At 50.5% G+C, this 24997-nt stretch overlaps 2 protein-coding genes across 3 annotated transcripts in view; both read right to left on the reverse strand.

The window, feature by feature from the left end:
- LOC144111456 (uncharacterized) overlaps positions 1-12673 on the reverse strand; it is a 69242-nt gene extending 56569 nt beyond the window's left edge. The window contains exon 1 of the mRNA XM_077644764.1: positions 11879-12673. The gene's annotated coding sequence lies outside the window, so the exon portion shown is untranslated. The remainder of the gene's footprint in view (positions 1-11878) is intronic.
- Positions 12674-23317: 10644 nt separating this feature from the next.
- Positions 23318-24997, reverse strand: part of LOC144110234 (uncharacterized) — a 74268-nt gene continuing 72588 nt past the window's right edge. For both annotated transcript variants that reach the window (XM_077643072.1, XM_077643073.1), the window contains exon 22: positions 23318-23543. The gene's annotated coding sequence lies outside the window, so the exon portion shown is untranslated. The remainder of the gene's footprint in view (positions 23544-24997) is intronic.

The raw sequence follows: 24997 nt of genomic DNA on the forward strand, positions 1-24997 counted from the left end.
CTTAAATGGGTGCTGAGATTATTGCAGTAGTCTACTGACTTAATGGGGATATTTTTAATTGTATAAATAGCTTTCTGGAGGTTGAGCCGGCGGTTGAAAGGAATAAGGGAGGTTTTAGCAGAATTCAGTGACATTAGCCAGGTATTACACCACTTTTGGGCACGTGCAGTGTCTTCTTCAAGGCTGGTGACGTCGGCCTGGTTAGCTATTCGGCAATAGATGACAGAGTCGTCAGAAAATATTTGAACGTTAGAACTGATGTTGGAGGATAAATCATTTATATAGATAATGAATAAAAAGGGGCCTCAAAACAGTACTTTGGAGATCGCCAGACAAACAGAGGAAAGCGATGACGAAGGAGAGTTAGCATGAACGAATTGGTAGCGATGCATTAAGAAATCACGAGTCTAATCCAGAACCAAAGGATAAACATTTATGCTTGAGAGTTTAAGAATGAGGCGTGCACGAGGGACTTTGTCAAATGCTTTTTCAGATTTATGAATACGGCATCTGTAAGATGTAGGATCTGTATAAGATGGCATCTGTAGGATAAAGTGCTGCTGACTGAAGAATTCAAGGGACTCGTAAGGCGAGAACTGCGTGAAATTAGCCCTCAAGTTATTTCCACATCAATGAACTGCAACGGCATTCACAGGGAAAACAGGCCGAGGAGAGGTAGCCTAAATGGCGGTCAGAGCTCCGAGCATCCGAGTCCCGAGCTCCGCTGCCCATCTTCCTCATTTTTTGTCACCCTTCCTGCAAACATTTGTTGTTACCCCTTCATCAAACATTTTTTGTCACCCTTCCTCGAAACATTTGCTGTCGCCCTTCCCCAAAACATTTGTTGTCGCCCTTCCTCCAAACATTGGTTGTCACCCTTCTTCCAAACATTTGTTGCCGCCCTTCCTCGAAACATTTGTTGTCGCCCTTCCCCCAAACATTTGTTGTCGCCCTTCCTTAAAACATTTATTGTCACCCTTCCACCAAACATTTGTTGTCACCCTTCACGACCACGCTCGACTTGAGCAAGGCCGCGAGGCCCGCAGCGGTAGTTCTGGCATTCTTCTGCTGGCTTTTTACGCCGTTCGCTGGCCGCGGCGTTCTGCTGGCGACCGCGCAAGACAGCTAGTTTCCACTTTCATCTCATTTTTTCTCCCTAATTTATGCGATATTTCGGCGGGTTCTACGGGCTTAATCGCCGATCGCAGCAGCCGCTTTTTAATGGAAACGAAATAGCTAGTGCGCGCTGAAACTTCGTCGCATGCACGTTAAAGACATAGAGTGACTGCAGCAGAGCCCTCTGCATCCCGGGTGTATCTTCGGCTCTTATGAAACCCTCTATTCATCTTCTTTTTCTCTCCGCGCGCGAGCGGCACGGAGGGACGCCCGACGCACCCAGGACGCCACGTGCACCGGCGCGTCTTCCACTGTGCGTTCAGGGTTCAACGCCCCGATCGCTGCTGCGATGAGGCTGGCTTCTAAGCGCTCGCGATGGGCCATTGCGTAACTGAACACCACCACCGTCGGCCCGCCGTCTCGCAGAGAGTGTCATCGTACCACCAGACGCCCCCAAGAACAGTTCGGTGCAGCGGGGTCCCCGCGGCGGCTCCTCTTGACAGAACATCGAGCTCCATCTCTGGGAAAGCGTTGTACCTTCGGCAACCAGGACAGCCAATGGAACGACGGTTCAAGGCGTCTGTAATTCGCAAACAAGGCTCGCGTGCGGACAAAGCTGTCTGAAGCTGTCTGGGCTTGACGAAAAGCTATCCTCGCCAGGCTCCAGAGGTCTTCGCTCCCCCCTCCCCCCCCCCCCCCCCCCCCCCCCCGCCACGGTGACTTAGTGTTCGGCTGCGGAGCCATTGTCACGGATTGAAATTTTGAAAGTGGCACACTCTAGACAATAAGACTTCACGGGAGTAAAAACGGAGTAAACTGTCCTTTAGCGCACTCCGGAGTAGACTCCGATCATTCTTGGCAACGGAGGTGTATTCCCACTGCAAAGCGTAGCAACTTGCAGCTACCAATGAGATGGGGGCTTTCAAACGCGGCACCGGAGGTATTGAGGTTAGCAAATAGAAGAGATTTAAACCTCTGTTAAAATCTTCGTAACTGCTAGAACTTCTCATGTTTTGAAAAGGTAACTTGTTTCCGTTGCCAACCTTGAGTATTCCGTGTTTTTAGTAATTGAGACCTACCCCAGGGCTTGGGCAAAATACCCTGCTCCTTACTCCTTTCCTGTTTAGAGTGCCGCCGCATTTCGAAAAACGGAGGGGAAACGCAGATATTTTCCTGTACTTTGCCATGTTCATTAAATAATTCAGTGTGGCTGAAATTAATACCGAGTCATCCGCTACAGTGCGTTTCATAATCCAAGTGCACCTTCGTGAGGTCGAACCTCACATGCCAACTGCCTTCTTGGACCAATGCATTTTTGGGCAGTCCCCCCCTAGGTAGGATAGATCTGAAATAAGGGAGTAATTACTCATTAGCATCCTTCCAAGTGTAGCCGCAGGGCTGCGCTTGTGGGGATGCTAATATGTCGTTAGTTTCTTATACCAAGTGGCTTCACTAAAGGAACACGATCGCGCATCCGTTGCATCATCGCTCTTCGGTGAACCATTTGCACAAATACCCTTGGAGACCATGTATTAAAATTGCGCGCCCTGACTCCTCCAAGATCGGAGGTTACCTGAAAAACTTCGTGAAGAAGCCACACTGCCTAATGCCCTGAAATAGCGAAAATTATGAAATTGTACCGCAGCAGTGGCCTAGTGATTTGAGCACCCGCCTCACATAAGGGAGGCAGCACGAGATTCAACCACAGGAGCCGCCGGGTACCCACCGATGATACAATGGGTTCAATCCTTCCCCTGGCCTGGTGCTCGCCTTCTTCGGGGTTGAATGCTTAGGAAATGGGCCTCTGACTCCACCTTGAATAGATGAAAGCACCTTGTACTATGGCGCTCTTTGGCCACAGATGCCCTTGCAGCAAAAAAAAAATCTATCTTCATCACCATCATCGACCCATCGAGCTCCGTAGCTCGTCGTATTGAGAAACTCACTCGCTGCACCGAAGTAACGCAGCATGACTGTCGAACTGACGCTAAGGCATGGCGCGCATTCGCAAGTGGCGCGTCGAAAGACTCACTCGCGCAGCCGCAGCAGCGCAGGCCAAAGCACGCGCTGCACGCCCGCTCGTCTCGTGTCGTTCGTGAAGGGTGAACGTTCGCGTCTCACGTTGCTCGAGCGGGGCGCGTAGATCACGTAATTAGGGAGCGAAGGCACATGAGCGTCGAGGCGGTGCGAGATAAAGAACGAATAAAGCGCCAACAGGTGGCGCAGCAGACGGCACGCATCCAGAGGGCGCGCGGGTTCGTTTCGCGTTTCGCGCGTCGCGCTGCTAAAACTTGAGATGGCGCGCGCGGTCGTCGTCTGCGTCGCAAGATGCATTGCGGAAGGAACGGATCGGAAAGCACCGACGGCGCAGTAGATGCGAAGAGTTAGCTTCTTTCTTTCCTTCTGGTTTCTTCCTTTTTCTTTCTTTGCTTTCAATCTCTTTTTTCATAGGGTGAGGAGGGCAAAGAGTGTCGTCGACGCTGGCGCACGAACGGGCATGTTGAGGCTTGCGCCACTTGCGCCGCCTGGTGTTCGGCTCTGTGGAGCACGGGGCGCATGCTTCCATGTGTGCACACATGTGCGAGGACAACTGCCACACTGAGTGCTGACGACGAAGTGCCGCGCAGCTCAGCGTTTTGTTTTCTTGGTGTTAACGATAGGAACTCATGTCACAGCGTTCAGCGGGCAAGTCGCGAAGAGAGGTTTTGGCTCAAATAAACAAAAAAAAAGCAATTTGGCCTGACGGCAGGTCACCTGAAAACCAGGAAAAGTGCATAAAAGTACTGAAACGTACTTACTTAAATTGTTGGAAAAGCGGAGAGGCACTGAAAAAATAGAGGAACCAGCTATTGAAAAAAAAAAGCTGGCAGTTTCTTCCAGTTGCCCCAGAGTCTTTGCAGGGCTTCTAGGCGTTTTACACACAGTGTTAGGCCGGATTGAAATACAAATTGGGCCTTTGAAGAAAACTAAACATTTTACATGTGTGCTTTCAGCTACAGTATGCAGCTAGCGTTATTCATGTTGCAGGGTCAAGGATCTATAGAACTACCCATTTATAAACCTTTATAAATGAATATCTCGCTGTACAGTAAAAAAGTACGCCATATGTGTGTTCGCATTTCATTCCGGCCTGATTGTACTTACAAGGGGGAGAGGGTGGGATGGGCGTTGGCGCACAAACTCTCGCCACTGGCACCCTCTGTCCTAAGATTTGTGCACCCGCCAGCCGGTGATCAGACCCAGTCAAACCCTGATCCTCCCCCTGAGCAAACAACTCCGGCAGAATAGCCTTCTTCGACGTTAGAAACCGTGCGCTGCCTCGAGTCCGGTCAAGCAGTAATTTTGAATGAGCTCAAGGGCGCTAAATAAGAACATGATACCACAGTCTAAATAACTAAGCAGTGATCCGACACAGACACCACGCTAGAAAAAAAAACTAGAGTCGCTTATTCAACCCGATGCGAGCGATCTGAATATTGCTTTTGTGGTTTTTTTCTCGTAATAATACTTCGTCCCACCCAGTGAATGTCCCTCCCGTATCATTTTTTTCTGCATATTTTTATTCTCCCCGGTCCATCTCAACAGCAGTGCATTCTGCAGAGGACCACATAAATGCTAAGGGATGGGCCGCATACATGTATCGCGGTGCAAATGCACTGATGAATAAGAGGCAGGGATCTCTACAGCAGCAGGTATGGAGTCACAAAGATCGGCGTGATTGATTTGACTTCAAATACTACAGGAACTATAGATGGAGCATTTCTGGGCTTTGATGCAGTTAGCATGCCGTGATCTTTGATGGTGGTGTTGGCACGACAAAGAAACTGATCATCATAAAGTAAGCATGCATTAATCTCCTGTATTAATTAATTTGTGCCAGTGTGTGTATGTGTGTGGGAGGAGGGGGCGAGAGAGGGTGCGCGGGTATGTGCAAATAACTTTACCTTACTAAAGAATAATACGTTCTTGTGCTTTTCAACCATCTCGTTGCCCCCACAAAATGTTTCTGTTTTATTTACTATGGTGCACATGGATGTTTTTTTTTTGTTGTTTGTTCTCTTGCGTATTCAGATTTTTGCATCAATTCTTATATTTACAGTTTGCTAGCAAAGGACAAGATACTGACCTCGGAATCCCTAATCACTACGTCAAGTAGCATACATATGAAAAAAGAAACAGTCACTGAAAACGAGGAGAGCATAGTAAAATACTTATTTACTTTAATTTGTCGTGTTGATGAATGGAAAAATACCAATGTAACCTTTTTTTAACTGCAAGATAAGCGATTAGAAACAAGAAATTTAACCAACCGCATACCGCTGGTGCGATCTGAACTCACGACCTCCGCAAATCGCGTGAGGTATTCTGCCACCTGAACTGCATAAGCCGACGGCTGTCCACTCTTCTACTTTGAGGGGTATTTGCGCTACAAGTACCCTAACCTTTAAAGTGTTCACCAGCGCCATCCACAACCATTCCAGCTTATGTATTTCGTAATTCGAGTTGCCATTCGAACATTTCGAATATTTGTGTACCCCTATAGTGATAGCATTACACAAACGACGGCTGAGCTGTAACAATGCTTTACTAAATGTCGTAAACATCCTGTGCGATTTTCGTGTTTGTTTTTGCTTTCCCTGAAACCACGGCAATAGCTGACGCAACCCTTGGAACGCTTCTGCAGCACAGCAGTCTGAACTATACGTAGGCGGGCATAAGATATGAGCGGAAAAGGTTTGACAACCAGAACGGGACGTCTCGCATTGCTCCTCGTCGTGACAACGGTGGCAGCACTCGCGGCAACCTGCCTTTATAGCAACTTGCCGCGACGCTTTCGCAAGGCAGCCGCAACAGCGCGAGAGTGTCAACCGGGCCCGTCAACACTGGCTGGCTGCCGAAGCCGTGCCACGTTTTCATGGAGCCGCAGTCGCGTTTCCGGTCTGCACTGTGCATCCTCGCTTCAAGGCTCGGCGGATTCCGATTTCTCGAGGAATGCTGGGTGGAAACTTTCTTCTAGTGGCACGTTCGAAGAACCAGCTGACGCTGATGCTAGAAATGTGATTGTATAGTTGGGTTTAATTACATGTATTAATGTAATAGAAGCCCCACTGGGCAAGAATGAGTCCGTGGTCATAAAATTCGGCCATCTGCTGGACGGAAATGGCGTCACCAGACCGGAGCATTCCCCTTAACTCACGAGAGGTGACGTGCACGGAACCGGAAATAACATCATTTCCGGTAAGGGTATCAACAGTTGGTGTCACACTGTCTTTACGTAATGGCATTAGGTGTCCCAGTGAATTGCATTGAAAAACTAATTTGGTATAAAGCATGGTCATGGGCGTGTATATACTGGTTCGAATGTGCCGTGTGAATGTTGTTGCTGAAGAACCTCGTTGTACACGAGCCCGTATAAAAAATTGTGCTCTGAAAATAACGCGTGCGCGCGCGCGTGTGTGTGTGTGTGTGTGTGTGTGTGTGTGTGTGTGTGTGTGTGTGTGTGTGTGTGTGTGTGTGTGTGTGTGTGTGTGTGTGTGTGTGTGTGTGTGTGTGTGTGTGTGTGTGTGTGTGTGTGTGTGTGTGTGTGTGTGTGTGTGTGTGTGTGTGTGTGTGTGTGTGTGTGTGTGTGTGTGTGTGTGTGTGTGTGTGTGTGTGTGTGTGTGTGTGTGTGTGTTATCTACAATGTGGTGCGTGTTTAATTGCTCGCGACTGAGTGTACCGTGCGCCTTACATTGCATCTTATGTTGGTAGATCAATCCCCTGCCTTCCTCCGCTCACCTCGTTTTGCGTAGCGCTACATCTTTTGAAGTCATGTCACAACAACTCGCCCATACTGCCACGCTAGACATTAAGCCGTCGCTCTTACAGGGGTAGTTTCGCGTGGAAATTTCTCTGCGGTGTCGTTACACGTTAGTGGCAACCCTCTGGCCGGCAAGTGGACGCTCTACGTTTTGCGTCCTGCGATGCCGCATGACCTGGGTTGTTCTTGGATTGGCCACGTGCTCATTCCGGACCACGTGACCTTGCAATGCAGGTCATCGTGGCAATGAAGAGGGCGGGAGGCGAGTTTTCGGCCTATATGCGTCACTATGACGCAATTTAATTACTATAATTATTATTGTTATTATTAAGCTTTTATTTGATTCGAAGGCATGCCACCTTCATTTCACTGCGATGCAAATGTTTGAAAATATTTCTTGGCACGGTGCTGCACACGACGGACTAGGAGCACCGCTGTTCACGGCATGTGGATCATAAGGACGATTACGCAGATTTCTGAACTCTTCCAAAAAGCCTTCGTAAGATTCGTCGCCGAAAACGTGACCACGCTAATACGTGCGACAGCGCCACCATGTGGAGCCACATAGCAGCTCCAAGCAGTAGTAGCAGTAGTAGTAGTAGTGAGTGTTTAATGCAAATAAAAACAAAAAAAATAGACGGTGGTTTAGCTCTGGTTAAACATGGAGTGACGCGATAGCTACAGCTGGCCGAGTGCAACTTGGTCACGTGACCAATCACGCAATGAACCACGTGATCAGCCACGGCGCCGGCAGCTGCTCCGCACCACGTGACCAACCACGTGACAGCGTGGCGGCGTAGCCACAGGGTGGCAGCGCCGCGCCGCTGAAGGCTCGAAATGCTATACCGTAATGTCGCTATCGCTAAAAAAGGAAGGTAAAAGATTTTTGCTAACGCCGGCATCTGCGATCACTACGGCGGCGGCACCTGAGCTGGGGCCACGGAAATAAAGGATAGCAGGCAGTTTGGAGAAGTGAAATAAATGAAAGAGGTGGGGGGGGGGGGGGGGCAGTAAGAAAGGATAGAGGCAGAGTGCTCAAAGCACACGGTTCGCGACTTGAGACTGTTGCTAGTGTGGCATACATTAGCATTTACTGTTTTCCGGTTAGAAAAGCCCGCCGCGTCAAGAGAAATGCGATCCCCCGTAGGTGTTCCTCTTGAGTAACCGCCAGGCACATCCGGCCACCTTTGAAACGCACTTAGGGAGGGCAGACGAATGCTTCTGAAATACGGCATTGAGTAAGCGCCGCGCTGCAGTGTAGCCCGCTGCCAACTGGTGATACGGGCAGGGTGCTTTATTTTCCTGCTTTTTTTTTATGCCCAAACTAATATCTGTCGGTTGGCTACCGTTTCTTTAGAATTGAAGTTCCGGAGCTCGATAGAACGGTCCTCCCCCGTCTGCTGACGCTGAAACGAGCCTTTCTATACATAACTTTAACTGAGAAGGACTAGGACTACAGAGAGAGCTAGCCCACAAATCAACGCTTTGGAGCTTTCTACGAAAATGACTTGGCCGAAGGAATGGCGCAACGTCAAGGAAATAACGTGCCCGCTGGCGGTTCAGGGTACGCCTCGTGTGTGGAGCGCACTACCAGAGAGAACTTTCGTGTTGCGTCCGCTCTCTGCACAGTTCTTTTTTTTTTTTTTGAGACAGAGACACAAGTAGCTACGTGATGACTTCTAGGTGTAGACGTCGTCTCTGTTTTGCGTCGTGGTGTGTCGTAGCCGAAAGCTCTCACGCTGCCTAAGCTGGCTCCCAGCTGTGGCTGGGAGGCACACGTATGTTTGCAGTGAACCCGCGAGTGCTACAGACACTGACAACAACGCGTGCAGGTCTCTTGCGTGTTTTGAGTGTTAACTTGCATGCAGGCTGTGCGTAGTTTAGATTGCCAAGTGTGGTCATGTGGTTCAAGCAATCTTCGGAGTGGGCGCACCCTTGAGTTGGGGGGCAAGTAGAAAAAAATGTTTAAGGACATCTTTTTCTCTCAATTCAGAGAAGTTCCGATGATTAAGCTGCGTTAATTGACGAGTTCCGTGAGGAGGTTCTGATTCCCGCATCGAACTTGAACGAGGCCGGCACGACCAATGAGGACGGCGTTTAAAGAGCTCACAGCGGAGTCGAAGCATTGTCAAGCTGCCTTTGTCTGGCTCTGCAGCCGTAACTGCGTTCATCCCACCTCCCGGCGAACACGGCTGGCTGTAGTGACTGAGCATGTTCTACCTCGTGCGGCACGAAGCGCAACCGCACCTCACAGCGTTCTTTCGCAGGAGCGCCGGCCAAGTTTGTTTGCGCTGAGGGCGAGCAGGCAGCCCTCCGTGCATGCCCACGGGCTGGCTGACGTGTACTCGGGACCAAGCGTCCGAAGCGCGCCGGCAGCGAAGCCCGCTATGCTCGCTCGCCGCGTCGACCTGGAAATAAACAGCTGCTCGGGGCCGCGCTGTTGACGGCTTCCAGGAGGATCGGCTGCTCCCCCCCCCCCCCCCTCCTTTCGTTCTTCGACCAACTGTTCCAGACGGGTTACCTCTTCTCCTTACTTCGCTCGTCCTTGCATAGTAGCCAGGTGACTAAGCCTTTCTGCTGCCAAGATCGATCGCGCTGTCTCGGTTCCGTAAACGCTGAGGAGATTTTGACGAGGGAGGCCGATGAGAAGGGAAATCCACATGTCGCTGCCATAGCACGCGCGTTCTTTGGGCCCTCTGCCTCGCCATCTCGAAATCGATCCTGAGCATCGCCGGCTGCCGGCACACCGCTGCTGCTGGCTAAACAGATTAAATCACTATTCACTTAACTACAGCGATAGACGATCTTTTGGAACAGCTCATTCAAGGTATGAACAAAACCTATTTCACCTGAGCAGGTTACTGATAGTGCGCAGAACACAGTGAAACTTCTTGAGAGTTACCATTTCTTGGTGTCCGTGTTTCGATGAATTTTTTTGTTCTTCGGCACAAACAGCCGCTTTTCTCAATTCTACTAGCGCAAAAAATAGGATTAGCAGAAGATAAACCGCAAATCACAGGCTCTGACGGCGCTGTTCCTGATGCCCTCCGTCTTTCATGTTGCGCCAGTTTCTTGTCGTGCCCTCATTGATTGAATTAGTTATTTATTTATGTATTTTTATTTATTTATTTATTTATTTATTTATTTATTTATTTATTTATTTATTTATTTATTCATTTATTTATTTATTTCGAGCCATCACTCCGCCCCCGTGGCGGAGTGATGGCTGTTTGAGCAAAGGACAGACTACTGCTGTGTAATATATTTATTCTGATGCAAAATGAAGGAATTAGATTTTTAATATCAATTCTACAGCAATCAAGGAAGGGCCTTGCCTCTTCCAGGAAAAACGAGATGCAGGGTATGTTCATGTTGTCTGTCGTGCTTCGTGCCTCACGAATTTCGATTACAACTTCAATGACTGCTGCTTTCTACTCATATATATGTCATAACGAACCACTCATTTTCTTAACCTCATCTGCTCAGTAGCTTGACGAGGGCTTCGGTTCTGGCAATCTTGATGTCGTAAGTATCATAAGAGGGTTCTCGCACAGATGCTGCTCTGACCGTTCGATCACGCTCCAAATGGCACCTGCGGTAATATAGGACGTATTACGCCCACCGCCGCTATGGTCGAGGTTGGCGCTGGTGAACGCCCTTAAGGTTAGGTTACACGCGACACAAATACCCTCGAAAGTAGAAGTTTGGACAGCCGCCGATATAGCCCAGTTTGTAGAGCACCGTAAGCGACATACGGAGGTCCTGGGTGCGGATCCCGCTGGCGACAGGTAGTTGTTCTTTCTTCTACTTTCTAATCAATTACCTCTCAATCATTACATGCTTACACTGTAAATTTCTCTTTGATCAACAGCAGAAATTTGCAAAAAAATTCCCCTCTGCTTTACTTGGTTTCAGTGACTGTAGGGGTCCTTCTTACGAATGTCATAACGAGTACCTCATTCTCCTACCTTTTTCTGCTCCCTAATAAGTAATAATGAGTTATTTTTGCACGTAATAACATGCTGCCTAACTCACTGCATATCTCTCTCCACCAGTTTAAATCTATGCTCCGTCCCTCACCACACACCTGCTGCCTTGAAAGCTTGGTAGCTAACAAAGATTCTGCCTAGGGCCGCAGTGACAAGATTTTTCAAGTCATGTTTTCTGCATGCAGTAGAATACCATCGCGCTGAGTACAGAACAGCCATAGACACGCGCGTTTGGAACGCTAGTAACTATAACTCTGGTTTTCAACTGTAAGGGGGGAAGCGAGTGACGTCACTTCTCGGTAGCATTGTGACCTCCAAGGCCGGATTCGACCACGGTGCCGAGCCCATCGGGCACGAAGCCAAATGTGGCGAACGTTCTGCGTACATTGGCTATGATAACCTCGCTCGACATAGTTCCCGCACACCGAGATTTGAGCGACTAGACGTCTCCACCATCCCACCTTAGCTGATTTCACGGGGTCCTTAGTTCGCTTAGCTAACACGTACATGGGCGCTTAGCTTGCTTAGTCACCTCTCTACTTGGGCGTTCCTTTTATATGGGCGCTTGCCAACGACGGTCGCTTGCCCCGCAAATGCAGATGTCTTAGTTAGAAGCATTTGCTACATTAGAACTTTATCACCATCATCAACCAAGCGCAATCCACGACAGAACAAAAAGGTTACTTCAACGACACCTTGAGCAGTGTCATTGCTCAAATGGCAGAGACGCTACACCTAATGAGAGCAGGACCGTTTGAGATATAGGTTTTATCCTTCGAAAACTTTTCTCAATTTCTGTTTCTTTATTTTTCTATACTTCAGCCTCAGTCGAGTCACGAGCCCACCGTCGGTCCCTTGTTGCAACGACCGCTCGCCCGTCACGCCCGGCAAAGATCGCATCACAGCGGCTGTCAGTTTTTATACGACCGAAACAAGAAATACACGAAGGACGCGTAACACGGCTTTCACTCACCTCGGGCCGACAGCGGTGACAACGGCGTTTTATTCCACACCGATCGCTGCCCCCCTCTCGAGGCTGTCAGGAGCCGAGAAAAGAGAGAGCGGCTTTCCGCTCACACACGCGCACTCGTCGCTTCAACTCCAGTCAAGCTCCCGTCAGGTCAGCGCCGACGGCAACTCACTTCCACCGAGCCGCGGCGTGTCGTCTCAGGGAGACGTGCGATACCAATCGAAGAAGACGAACGCGCAAACCAACTAGCTTCTCGTTGCCTTTGCACACTCTCCAGTTGAGAGATAGGTCACGTCACCACCGTCACAGCCGCGCCGAGTCGACATCCCAAATCCTGTTCCCATCAGCGTGTGGTGGTGGGGACGTCCAGAAGCAGGGATGAAGCTCTAGTCGTCTCGCTACCGGTTTCCTTCGGCGATGATGGTTGCGAGTGATCGTCACTCACAAGGCCTAGCAGGCATCCGTCGACGTATCCAGTACGGCTCGTGCGTACCACCGGAGGCCCCATGGGGCCGCCTGCGCTAATTTCCACCCCTTCTTCTTCGCTCCGTCACTTTCTACCGTCTTCGCCGTTGATTTCTTCGTCACTCCTGTTCGACGCAGTGGTCGCCAACAGCGTGTAAGCTGAGCTCAGCGCCGCACTGCCGCCCCTGTCCGGCCGCGCACCGTTAGGCACCGGAGGAAAGAAGACGCAATCCTTCTTTGAAGAAGAAGATGAGCAAGAAGATGGGGAGCCGCAGCAGCCGCTACGCGTTGCCCCTTCGTCAGGAGAAAGCGCATCGGCGAAGAAAAACGACTGGGTGCACTCCTCTCTCCTAGCGCAAGTTTTGGCGAGGGTGCAGCAGCGAGTTCCGAAGGGAGGAGGGAGTGGGAGAAGGGTGGGGGTGAAGGAAAGGGATGACCTCCATGGATTTAAAATTACCTCGCGGCCCGACCGACTTTTTGGCAGGAACCACCGCGCAACGGAAGCCGCCTCTCCTTCCACTCGTCCCGAACAAACGCTCTCCTCTCCATCTCCTCCTGAGTGGCCGCGACGACTGCGAGAGAGCGCGCGGTTGGCGTTAGTTTTGTTGGAAGACTGGCTCAGAATCCGCGGCAGCCACCGACCAGAGTCTTGGGCCCGCGTTTTCGTTTTGGGGCCGCGAGCCGGTGGGACAGTGCCCTTCGCCACCGTCGACCTGCTTCGCCCGCCGCACCCTTTCCCAGAAGACTCTTCCCCCGATTCGTCGTCGTCGCTTCTGCTGGTCGCCATACTCTTCTTATTCTTCTCGTTGCTCTCGAGCACCTTCCATCTTCGCAGAAGTAGAAAAAAAGAAGGGAAATGAGAGAAAGGCGTTTGAAAACGGTGGCCCCGCGCCGCGAGCCCTTCTCGGAACGCGTCGAAGGCGTCTTGGCTCCGACTCCTTGTTCAGTGCCTGTCGCCGCTTTTCCGCCGCCGCTAACCCACTTTGTTCTGCGTGATCGAGAGGATAGCTCACCCCTTAAACGCGAGCTGCGTTAGTAGTCGGGACTTTTCGCCGCCAGGAATTCTATTCCTCTCTGTTTGGCAAAGTAGGGTTAGCACTTCAATGTGCATGCTATCACAGCTAGCGCCTAGTAGGAAGCTACTAAACATTGTTTTTTTTCTTTTGTTGCTCAAAGAGGAAATAAACAAAAAAATATGCTCGGAAGCCTTCACCAGTAGAATGAATTCTGTGGAAACTTCCGCGGGTTGTTCTTATTTAAGCATTCCTAATCGAAATTTAAATGTTTGTGGCCTGTAAATAAAAGCAGGGGTGAAATTTGTCGAAGCTTTATTGAACCGAGCTCTCGAAGAAAATTTCTATTACTCGTCTAAGGTGTTGATATTGTGAATGGTGTTTTTTCTGACCCTGATCTACACGTCTATAATTACAGAAAGTCAATACTATGGATGTGATTGATAAACGTCAGGTTGAAGCAAGGACAACCAGGACGGAAATGACGAAGTTGTCGAAAAATTTTGCTTTTTGAGATTACTATTGAGAAGGTACTGGAAAAAATAACTTCCAGTAATTCACAATCAGCTGAGATATTTTTCAAGAAGTTTCTCTTTTTTTTTTCAGAACTAACGCTCGAACAACGTGAAAACCCCACCAGCGAAAGTCAGTGCGTCATAGTCTTTGCGTTTGCTTCACCTTGCGCGCGCTTGCAATGCGGCAAAGCACGCTTTTGTGAAACCTAGCCTTGGGCAATTGTCCGCGGTCAGCTGTGCAGGGCACATTCGCAGAGTTTAGCGCGTTCGTCCTCCGGCGAGCGTAACACAGCGAGCTTTGCCACTGAAAAGAAACGCCTATTGTTAAACGGCATTCGCGCCAACAAGAAAAACGCACAGGAAAGCTTGCTCAGACACGGTGGACGAGGCTGACTCAGGATAGGGATACATGGACGACATCTGGAGAGGCACCTGTCCCGCAGTGGATATAATCCGACTGATGACGATGAGGACGTTAAATAGGCACCGGATTTAGGATTTATGAATTTATCGGTGTTTAAAGTCCCAAAGCGACTCAGGCTATGAGGGACACGATCAGTGCAAACACATGTGCTGCATCCTTTGCATCGCCTCACCGGCGCCTCTTTGAAGTGGAGCGAGATATGCGTGGCCATGTTCTCCGAACGGCCTCGGCTCCGAACGAGCGCCGTCTCTCCCGTCTCAAGGCAGCAGCGATCCAAGGCAGCCACCGGTTTGAATGCGAGTTATAGCGATGTCCTACGCGGCGCGGCTTCGCGCGGCTAAATTCAGTATTGAACAGCCTTGTCTGTCTGGAGGCTGCACGGAAAGCCTTCTGGTGTCTCCGCTCCACTGGGCGCCTCGACAGTTGCGACCGACGTTCCCCCCCCCCCCTTTTTCTGTTGCATCTGTATGTGTAACACTATTGCGTTGCTGTTATTTTTTTCACCAGTGTTCTTGGTGACCTTCACCAGCGCATGTCTTATTGTTTTCTGTTCGCCGCCTGGGGAATATTATCATGCTGCGATCTCCAAAAGAGACCATAGTCCAATAAAACTCAAGAAAGACGCGAGAAATGACCCTTGAAGGAGGCCCTCCAGCCAATGGCGTCGACCGAGTGTTGTGAGGTTGCGGTTGATCCACTTGTACTCACTGCTGTTACATAGCAGGAGGCTGGCAAGGGCAAGGAATTTAACCAGGAATTAACGACAACGTCATAACAATCGGTAGACGCCGATGGGGAAAATTTGAACCCACCGCGGTGCCACAGTGTCTCGGTGTTCGGCAGCTGATCCCAAGGTCGCGGTATCGGTTCCTGGCCGCTATAGGCGCGATGTGATGCCGCTATGTGATGCCACCGCACGTAACAAAACCCCCGGGTGGTTTAAATTAATCCGGAGTTCTCCACTACGGCATCCCTCATAACCCATGTCCCGCTTCGTGACGTGAGAGCCACGAACGTGTGGCGGGTCGAACGGAGGACGAACGCTGTCGGGACACTGCCCGAAAGCGCGCTGCACTGCGAGGTGCCTAAGCCCGTGCCAAGATATTTCACACACCACAAAGTAGTCGTTGTAACCCTTGCAAAAAAGAGGAAACACAATCGTCCTCCACTGACGCGTGGCGGCAGCATTCAAAGCAAATACAAATATTACTAAGCCACATGGACCAGCTGGCCATGAGTGCAATCGCCATTAAATATTTAAAGGTTCAACCTAATTTGCTACATTTATTGCACTGCAACTATACGTTCAATAGCCGTACTAGCTGTCACTTCACACTCAAAAGTAAAGCGCGAACCAGACGATCACGAAAAGGAACGATGAATACAGTACAACCCGCTCAATTCGCCATCTTGCTTTAGCTATCACTTTGCTTACATTTATGCAATGTACGTAGCAATAAGGGTCCACCATAACTGTAAGGCTGCGCCTCGTTTACAGCCTCGTCTGCTTTGTTTTCATTACATTGCCTTAAGGTCACTGTACTGCTCCAGACTCCGCAGAACTTTTTCGAAGCTCCCTGTTCGCATGTGTCGCGCGGGCGCACTCAAAAGAGCAGCGCATTTCGACGCCGTCGTTATTGGCGTAACGGCGCCGCTGTGACAGGGGAGCCTTTCTTGTACAACGAAAGCGGCTCCGTCGCTAGTACTAACTAAGGGGTGAGCACGACGCGTGACGAAGGGCGGCTGTTGACAGTCGTCTGTGTCCGAGCGGGCTCGCCGCCCCTTCCAGACCGCTTGTCGGCGGCTTCGTTGTCGGAGCTGCGAGACCTCCGGAGTATTCAAGACTTCCTCCTTTCCTTTGTATCGTAGCGCCGCGGCTACCCGTCTCCCCTGACCGGCGCCTCCCCTGACGCGGTCAACCGCTTCACGGCGCTTTCCCCTTTGGCGCCGCGGCCATCGGCCCCAAACAGATTAGCTAAGACTCACGTCTGCAAGTACGCTGACAACCGTGATGGTGGTGGTGGCTGGTACTATGAATTATTCGGGGGGATACTGGTCCCGACGTATGTTGGCCCTTTGGGCATCCCTCTTGAGGACCAGGGGAGGGGGGATACTGGTCCCGACGTATGTTGGCCTTTTGGGCATCCCTCTTGGGGACTAGGGCAGGGGGGGGGGGGGAGGTTGTCGCCGTCGCTTCCGTTGAAATCCTTGGTCGCGGGCCCCAGTGAGCAGTCGCCCCGCCGCAGCAGGAACGTCAGCCCGCAACAGGCAGGGGTGCCTCGGTGCACTGGGAGTGTGTGCAAGCACCGACAGCCGTGGAGGCTCGGTGAAATGAAATGTACGCCGTCAATATCCAGCGCGTCAGGGTGGTTGAGGAGCAGTCGCCGCCTGTCAGAGACAAGGGCGGCCGGCAGCAAAGGAGAAAGAAGGTATAAACGAGTTTTGAATATTTTGGTTGCTGTTTGCTTTCCTTTTTTTATCACATTCCTGAGTTCGAGGCTGTGTCATTTCCGAAGCTTTCAAGAACGCAAGAAAAAGCGTTAAATAGCAGTCTAACTAGACGCTCTGGGCTTAGCACGTACTGCTGCAGGGTCTAGGCTTCAACAGTAGGCTTTAATAGTCTCTGTAACATTTCATTGTGTGAGATAGTTTCGTGCTTATATAGCAGTTTTGTTTTAACAGCGTCAGCTCTTACTCATCACGTTTCTCGATTCCTTGGGGTGTGCTACCACCTCCCTTCGGCATGAAATTTCTAAATCCGGAGAATTCAAGATGGCGGCCCCCATTGTAAATCGATATAGCAACCCAATTGGTTACTGATTGGTAACGCCATAAGTATATCGAAATGGTGATTGATTGGTGACGTCACTGATATATCCAATTGGTGATTGATCGGTGACGTCACTTATAAATCCAAAATTTCGCCGATAATAGTAATTCATTGATGACGTAATTATTTACCCGAGATGGCGGCCTACTTAGGCCGCCACTGACCTATGGCATCATAAGCCATGATGCCGCTTCGTCGGAAGGGGGCGGAATTCGTCGTGGACCAAATAACTCCCATACCTTCCATAGAAATAACTTCAGGAAAGTCTTCAGGTGAGAGCTGTGTACCCACAAAACAAAAACTCAACAAGTCTGTGCTGCACCCGCGAGTGTCAGGCACTGTCCGAGAACAAACTGCGCGAGCGAGTACCACTGGCCATATTTACAAAACATAAAAAGAACGGTATATACAAAGCCGCGTGCCCGTATAGCGCCCTGTCGCTAATTAATCACGCGCGCAGCATTGTTGTGAAGCCGCATGCGGTCATGGCTAGGTGGCTTGAGCCACCGCCAGATTTAAAGGGTTCAGCCTTATCCGTCCGTCCGTCCGTCCATCCGTCCGTCCGTCCATCCATCCATCCATCCATCCATGCGCTACCGACACGTGCACGCCGTGCTTATCTCACTCTAGGTTCACCGACCCAGACTATCTGTTATCGGCAGATAGGCTCTCGGTGGTATCGGTGACGTCACCATCTGAGAGGCTATAAAAACTGCTAACTGTTAATAAAGCTTGTTCGTTCTTCGCCAACCTCTTGTCGATTCACTTCAGTGGCGACGAAGCGGCCCACCGCCGGGCGACTGCCTGCTTCATGGCGGTCCATGCTGGATAGCAGGGAAAAAAGGGCCACAAATGGGCTTCTACCGCACGAGGCGGATTTAACGTTGTTGACGGCGGAACTTATCGCTGATCCATCAGAGCAACTGTGGTCAAGACCCTTTTCCCAGGCATCTCACCCAGAAGAGCCGAGCACCAGGCCGGGGGAAATCTTGTGCCCATTAAAAACCGGTGGGTACCCGGCGGCACTGGGGATCGAGCCCAGCACCTCCCGAATGCGAGGCGGATGCTCTACCACAAGGCCACCGCTTCGGTTTGAAGCCTACGGAATCGAGGACTCTAGGAAACGACGGGCGCTTCTGACAGCAACAGTCGGCATACTAACGGGGCGCTGCGCGCCGGCCAAGATTCAGAACCTCACCTACGAGAAGCTGGTTCAGCTACTGACGGAGCATTGTGCGCCACAGGTCAATGAAATAGCAGAGTCCTACAAGTTCTTCACGAGGTATCAGCGTCCTGACGAAACAACGAAGGACTTCATTGTCGCAATTCGGAAGATGGCCTGCGGTTTCAACTTTGGCGAGTCAAGGAACAGGATCATAAGAGACAGATTAGTTTGCGGCCTGCGTGACAGAGTTCAGCGGAACCTTTTGCCAAAATCGTCTTTGACACGTAAAGAAACAGAGGATGCCGCTTTAGCGGCATAGATGGCAGTCCTCAACGTGGATTATATGGATAAGACACAGTATCACGGCAACGTTCATGCTGTGAGGAGCAAGCCGCAGTGTACTCCGCATGCATGACCACAAGGCTCATCCGCATACTTCATCTACACTAGGCGAAGATGTCGTTTGTCCGTGTTGCGGTAGCACTCGGCACAAAACAGCGAAGTGCAAGTTTCGCAGGGTGGAGTGTTTTCGCTGCCGACGCAAGGGATATCTAGCTAAAACGTGCGCATTGAAACAACCAGGAGTGGCACAACTATGGGTGAGAAAGATTTTCTACACCAACCTTTGGTTAGCGACTGTTAGAAGAGCTTAGCGATCTGCTTACACCAGCCTCTAGGGCGCATTACTGGTTCTGCAGTTCATTTGCGGTTGCATGAAAATGCGAAGCCGCGATTCTGCAAAGCTCGTTCTGTGCCATATGCAATGCAGGAGCAAGTGTCTAAAGAAATAGACAGACTTGTTAAAGCAGGCATTCTGTCGCCTATCGACAGTGCGGACTGGGCCACGCCCCATTCCCGTTATCCAAAAGAATGGCTCTATTCGACTGTGCCGCGATTTCAAGGTGACCGTGAATATGCTGCATGTGTCACGGAGCATTACCCATTGCCAAGGGTACGGGATATTTTTGACAGTCTAAACGGAGGGGAAGTCTTCAGCACCATCGACTTGAAAGATGCTTACAATCGGTTACCGCTTTACTAGGAAACCAGAAAGCTTTTGGTCGTAAACACTCACAAAGGCCTGTTTTGCTTTAATCGACTTCCTTTTGGTGTAGCCTCTGCTTCTGCTATTTTTCAGAGACGCGTGGAAGGCATCCTGCAAAGCATTCCGGGCGTTCAAGTTAACTTGGACGATGTGGTAATCGCGGGAACTCGGAGACGCTGCGTGAAGTTTTCGAACGTTTCCGGCAACACGGTGTCAAGTTGCATCCGCAGCAATGTAAGTTCAAGCAAGTAGAAGTTGAATTTCTGGGCCATCGTATAGGCGCGGGCGGGTTGTTACCTAAGGCAGACAACATGGCTGCAATAGCACAGATTCCAAAGCCAAACTGTGTGGCGGAACTGAGGGCATTCATGGGCTCCGTAACCCATTACCACGCATTTCTGGGAAACTTGGCTACTGTTCTGTAACCCCTGCCCAAACTGCTAAGAAAGAACGCGCGCTGACAGTGGGGAGCGAGACAAGATAAGTGAAGTTCTCGGTGCATTACGATCCAAGTAAGCTTCTTTTCTTGGAAACCGACGCATCGTCGTGTGGCATTGGCGCAGTGCTATACCACAGAGTAAATGGGCAAGATCTGCCAATCGGGTTTCGATTGCGAACTTTGTCACCTGCTGAGCGGAATTACTCGCAAGTTGAAAAGGGCATTGGCTGTTTTCTTCCGGGAATGTGTGCTGGGGAATCGATTCACGCTCGTCACAGATCACTGATTTCTCCTGAGCTTTTTCAGCCCCGACAAGCCCGTTCCAGCCATGGCCACTGCACGAATTCAGCGTTGGTCTGTCCTTCTAAGTGCCTACAACTACAAAATACAGTGCAAGCCCTCAGTCGCTTGCCTATGAAGAACCTGCGCTGCCAAGGTGGCACTGCAATTGTTCCATCCGGTGACTAAAAACTGCTTTTGTCAGCCGCTTGGGCCGCTACAAACGCGAGAACACATTCTGCGCGATTAGATACCCGCATTTGGCTGACAGCATTCATTGCCTAGCTTCTGTCGGCGTAGCCCAGATAGCTGACGAATGGCACGTGCGCCTTCGACAGAGCGCGGAGGCTCACGCCAATAAGCGCCTGAAGGTGGCGCGGAAAAGTACTAAAAGTACTACCCAAAACTGTTTGCTCTTCTCGCTAGGCAGTGTGTTATGGCGCTGCAATCGGCACCGCAAACTTCAACGCAAGTTCCCCATACGGCAGGCGTATGACGTTAAGGCTGCAGAAGATGACGCTCGTGAGTACGTTCTTCTAACCAATCCCTTATACTCCGGTCCTCTATCAGCAAGCAACTCGCTTAAGATGACTGCAGACGATAGCCAACTCGCGCATGACCGCGATTACATTCAAAATGGCTGGCCACGATGCTTGTAACATGCTCAGAAGCCGTTAAGCGCATGCATACACAGGAAGGACGAACTAACGTGCAGCCATACAATTGTGTAATTGGGCCATCGAGCGGTGATTCCGATGAGTGCGCGGCTACCAATGCTGCATAGGCTGCATGATGCGCATCAAAAATTAACTGCTACGATAAACTTGGCCCCGTTCCGTATTATGGTATCCAGGACTGGTTCTGGACATCGAGAAGCTGGTCAAAGCATGTCCAATGTGCATAGAATGGGCAGCATGCGCCCTGGCCGACAACCCGTTCCTTGGCCGGAAACAGAAGAGCCGTGGTCTAGAATCCATAAGGATTTTGCGGGTCTTTTGAGAGATCACATGCTGATGATTGCGGTGGATTCTCATACCAGATGGATCGAGGTGACTGCAATGAAGACTGGCAGTTCGGGAAAAGCATTACAAACGATGTTCAGCCGGTTCAGCTTGCCGAGGACGCCTGTGATGGACAAAGGGCCGCAGTTTGCTAGTCCGACGTTCAGGGCATGCATGAAGAACAATGGCATCTGTCATATGCGGACACCTCCCTACAAGCCACAGTCCAACGGTCTGGCGGAAGGGGCGGTACGGACTGTGAAGCAGAGGAACGAAAATACGCGTGGTAGTTTGCAAACTGGTCTGGACCACATTCTTTCTCATTATCGCCGTACTACCCTACCAAACAGAAAAACCCCGGCTCACATGATTCTGTAACATCAGCCACGCTGTTTATTGCACGATGTCATGTCACGACCCTTTCCTTCTGCAGGTGCGTGCAAGCATAGGTCGAAAAGCAAGCATTGGTTCGCCGACCCAAGCTGTCTTTTATCGGGAGTGGTCTCTGGGACGTCACTAGCCGAGAGGCTATAAAAACTAACCGTTACAACCTCTTGTCGATTTACTTCAAGCACGCTGAACCACCCAGGCCGCACATCGCCCGAAGTAGCGCACGGGCGCAACGTTCACGTCACTGCGCACACTACCTGCCGATGAGCAAGCGGAATGCCAAGCCCACCAGCTCGATGTAATGCACAGTGTTCGAAACTGACGCACGGTGAAAAAAAGAGCCGCAAAAGAATTAAACTCACCTGCAGCCTGAGCCTGCACATATCCCGAAGGTATATCCGGGGGCATTGTTACACAGAAGCTCCTTCACACACATCATACACAGGCTTGGCATCGCACGAAGTGCCACCGCGGACCAAGCCGTTGTTTCCAATAACGCGTCAACGATTCCAGTCGTCTCAAAGCTACACCATCACGCGCTCAAGGGGCCTAAGCCGGTGATGCTTGCTGTTCTTTCCGGAGACAGCGCTCAAACACGACCCGGCCGGGACCGAGCGAGCGAGAAAGCAAAAGAACGGCGGTGGTGGTCGACAGTGCTGGTCGATATCGACGACTCATGCCTGACCCGGCGCCTCTGGGCAGATCTTCAGATAAGACTCTTGTTTCCGAGCGAGTATGTGGTCTGCCCGCCCCGTGGTTTTCTTTTTTAACACCTTCCCAATGACTGTCGGGGTGTCGGGTAAACTGCTAAACCGAAACGCCGCCAGCAGAAGCGCTCGCGCCGTGGGACGCACCCAAGACGCATGGCGCCGGCGGACAAAAAGAGCGCCCGGGCGAGAACGGGTAGTGGCATTCATCGCTTTGATTTTAGTTCATTTTGCAACAAAAACGCTGTGTTTGAGACTGTGCATGCGACGCAAAGCACAAAAGAGGCCGAAAGAATCTCTGTTCTAACACGCTCAGACTGTCAGGAAGCACGCATTTCACGGCTCCTTCCGTTGCCTCACGCAACAGCGGACAGCCGCTTTTCGCGCGCGCCGAGCACGAGGTGGAGCCACTTGTGCTGGAGCGGTAGCCCACCTTACCAACGCACGAGGCCTATAAGGGACTAAACGGTCCTCTAGCGCACTCCCTAATGGAGACAATGTGTGCTGGCCAATCTCTAAAAATACAGAATGCTTGTAGTTGCCAATGGAAACGATTCCCATTTCAAAACATGCGAAGTTCTTGCAGTTACCAACATTCGAACGAAAGTTGTAATCTTCTCTTACACTTGACCACACGACCTCCGTCATCGTGGTTAAAAGTCTTCTTCCACTGATAACTGCGAGCGGTTGGCCAGCCGCTCCTTCCACAAGGCGGAGTTGGGGTTGGCGATGGCATCTGCGACAGGGATGTACGGACGTTCCCACATGACGTGGTGAAGGTTTGGGGTGAAAGCAGAAAAACTCACCGAGAAACAGGCATGTGCGCGTCTCTAAGGCTAAAGAGGAAACGCAGGCAAAAGCCACCCGAAACACCTGGCCGCGATCGAGTGTGGCTGGCAGCATCCATGACCCGTCCTAAACTCTAAACAGAAAGGAGTAACTAGGGAGTAAGCTGTTCCTCTAAAGCACAGTGTGCTCGCGGACAGGCTACTCCCTTGTACTCCGATATAGGGGTATTAGTCTTTAACGTGTAACATGTGCCCCGAACTTCATCTAAATAGTGGGTATTCTAAGGATGTTATCACGCGTATGGTTGTAGAGCACCCGACGTGTCACATAGGTTGCCGCCAATTTGTGTGTTCAGTTCACAGAAGAACATGCGTGATGGATTCCGGTGAAAGTTCTGTATTAATACTCTCTGTAAAAGACTCAGCATCTTTGGACGGCATGGGCGATCACATCACGTATTGCCTTGCGTAACCCGCTCTTCATGCCGGTGCCGGAAAGAAGGTCTCTTCCGGCGCCGGCCGCCGCTGGCAGAAGCTTGAGAGTCGGTTGGAATGTCGGAGAAAAGTCGAGCGAGGAGTAATACCGCCTGTTCTCTTCAACTTGTTGCTGGAAAAGAAAAAAATTGAAGAAAATTTTGCAGCAGCACACTAGAAGCCGTGAGTTCCAATTAAAAGTATAAATGCATTTCCACGGATCAGCCCAATGAGTTTAGGGTAATCCCGTAAGTTAGAGTGAATTTACGCCGTCTTGGGGGGCATTCCCCTGAATATGTTGGACTAACACGGTTCCCGCTTCTAGTTGATCAGTTCGGTCTCAGATCATCATCCTCTAGCCGCCCCGGTTTGCATGTTTAGTTGGTAGAACAACTGCCCTCGACAGGCGGTGGTCCTGGGTTCAATCCCTGGATCAGAACGAATCTTTCTTAAACTACGATGTGCCTCGGAAAGCTGTACATCTTTCATTTGTGGCCGTATGACTACGCTTGGGCGGCTACTAATGAGTGTTTACTCTTTACTCTCTTATTATTTCCACCGACTGTCCACGCGAAATCCAGTATTACAGTGGCAGCTGTTAATGGGACGCAGAGCTCAACTCCCATCCAATTATTGTTTCAGTAAACATTGATTTTCTGTCCCTTTCTGGCTATGTTACCGTTTCTCCGGCAGCAAAAGAAACATTTAGAGGCCAGAAAATTATAATTAAAATCTTTGCGACCGCCAGTTGATTTAAGCTCCTGACGTCATTACCGAAAAGGATCGGTTGCCACCATTTTGAAGTGCATGGCAGTGTAGCGTAGCCTCTCAGATCCGCGAAAAACTGATGTCGACGCATGCAGTTCACTTTCGAAATCAGCCGGTGATGGCGACACCTGTATTTAGTTTTTTTTTTCTAGTTGTTAAAAACTCCGTTTTCCGCGTGAGTGGTCTCTTTGTGATGAGAACACGGTACTTTATCGATAAAGGCCAACATTTGTTCTTCCTCACTGTCCCTTCAAGGCCACGTTTCTCGCTTATGAAGAGTCATTTCCATTGGCGTCGTAACACACCAGCTGCAAAGCATTACGCGGATTCGTCAGAATGGAGTGATGTCACCCATGATGTCATGACAACGCCGGCCATGCTGTTTGGCCAGTATGTCATCCCATGATCTGTCCGAACACAATAACGACACTCGCGCATTCCGACAGGTATTGGCACTTCGCGCCCTCCCCACCAGCTGTCGCTGAATTTCGCATCACCACCACCACAGCGGTAAACGTCCAGTCAATTTTTACTGCTATTAAAAGACAGCTGAAGGGGTTTTACAATTTGACGAGGTTAAGGTGTCCAATGTGTGGAACTTGCAGGTAAGGCATGCGAAGTTTCTCGGGCTAGCATTATAAATGGTGACATAATAGCCGAATAAAACCGCGGCGGCGTTCAGGTTGCTCGGCAGCGCACATCGCCGGAATTGAGGGCGGAGGGGGGTGGGGGGGGTTGAAGCGCATGATGACGCCATCTACGGTGCCGGTACATGCACAGCTCAGAAGCGCTTTCCTTGCGGGAAAAAAAAAACCAAGT

The sequence above is a fragment of the Amblyomma americanum genome, chromosome 11, assembly GCF_052857255.1.
Source record: "Amblyomma americanum isolate KBUSLIRL-KWMA chromosome 11, ASM5285725v1, whole genome shotgun sequence".
Lineage (NCBI taxonomy): Eukaryota > Metazoa > Arthropoda > Arachnida > Ixodida > Ixodidae > Amblyomma > Amblyomma americanum.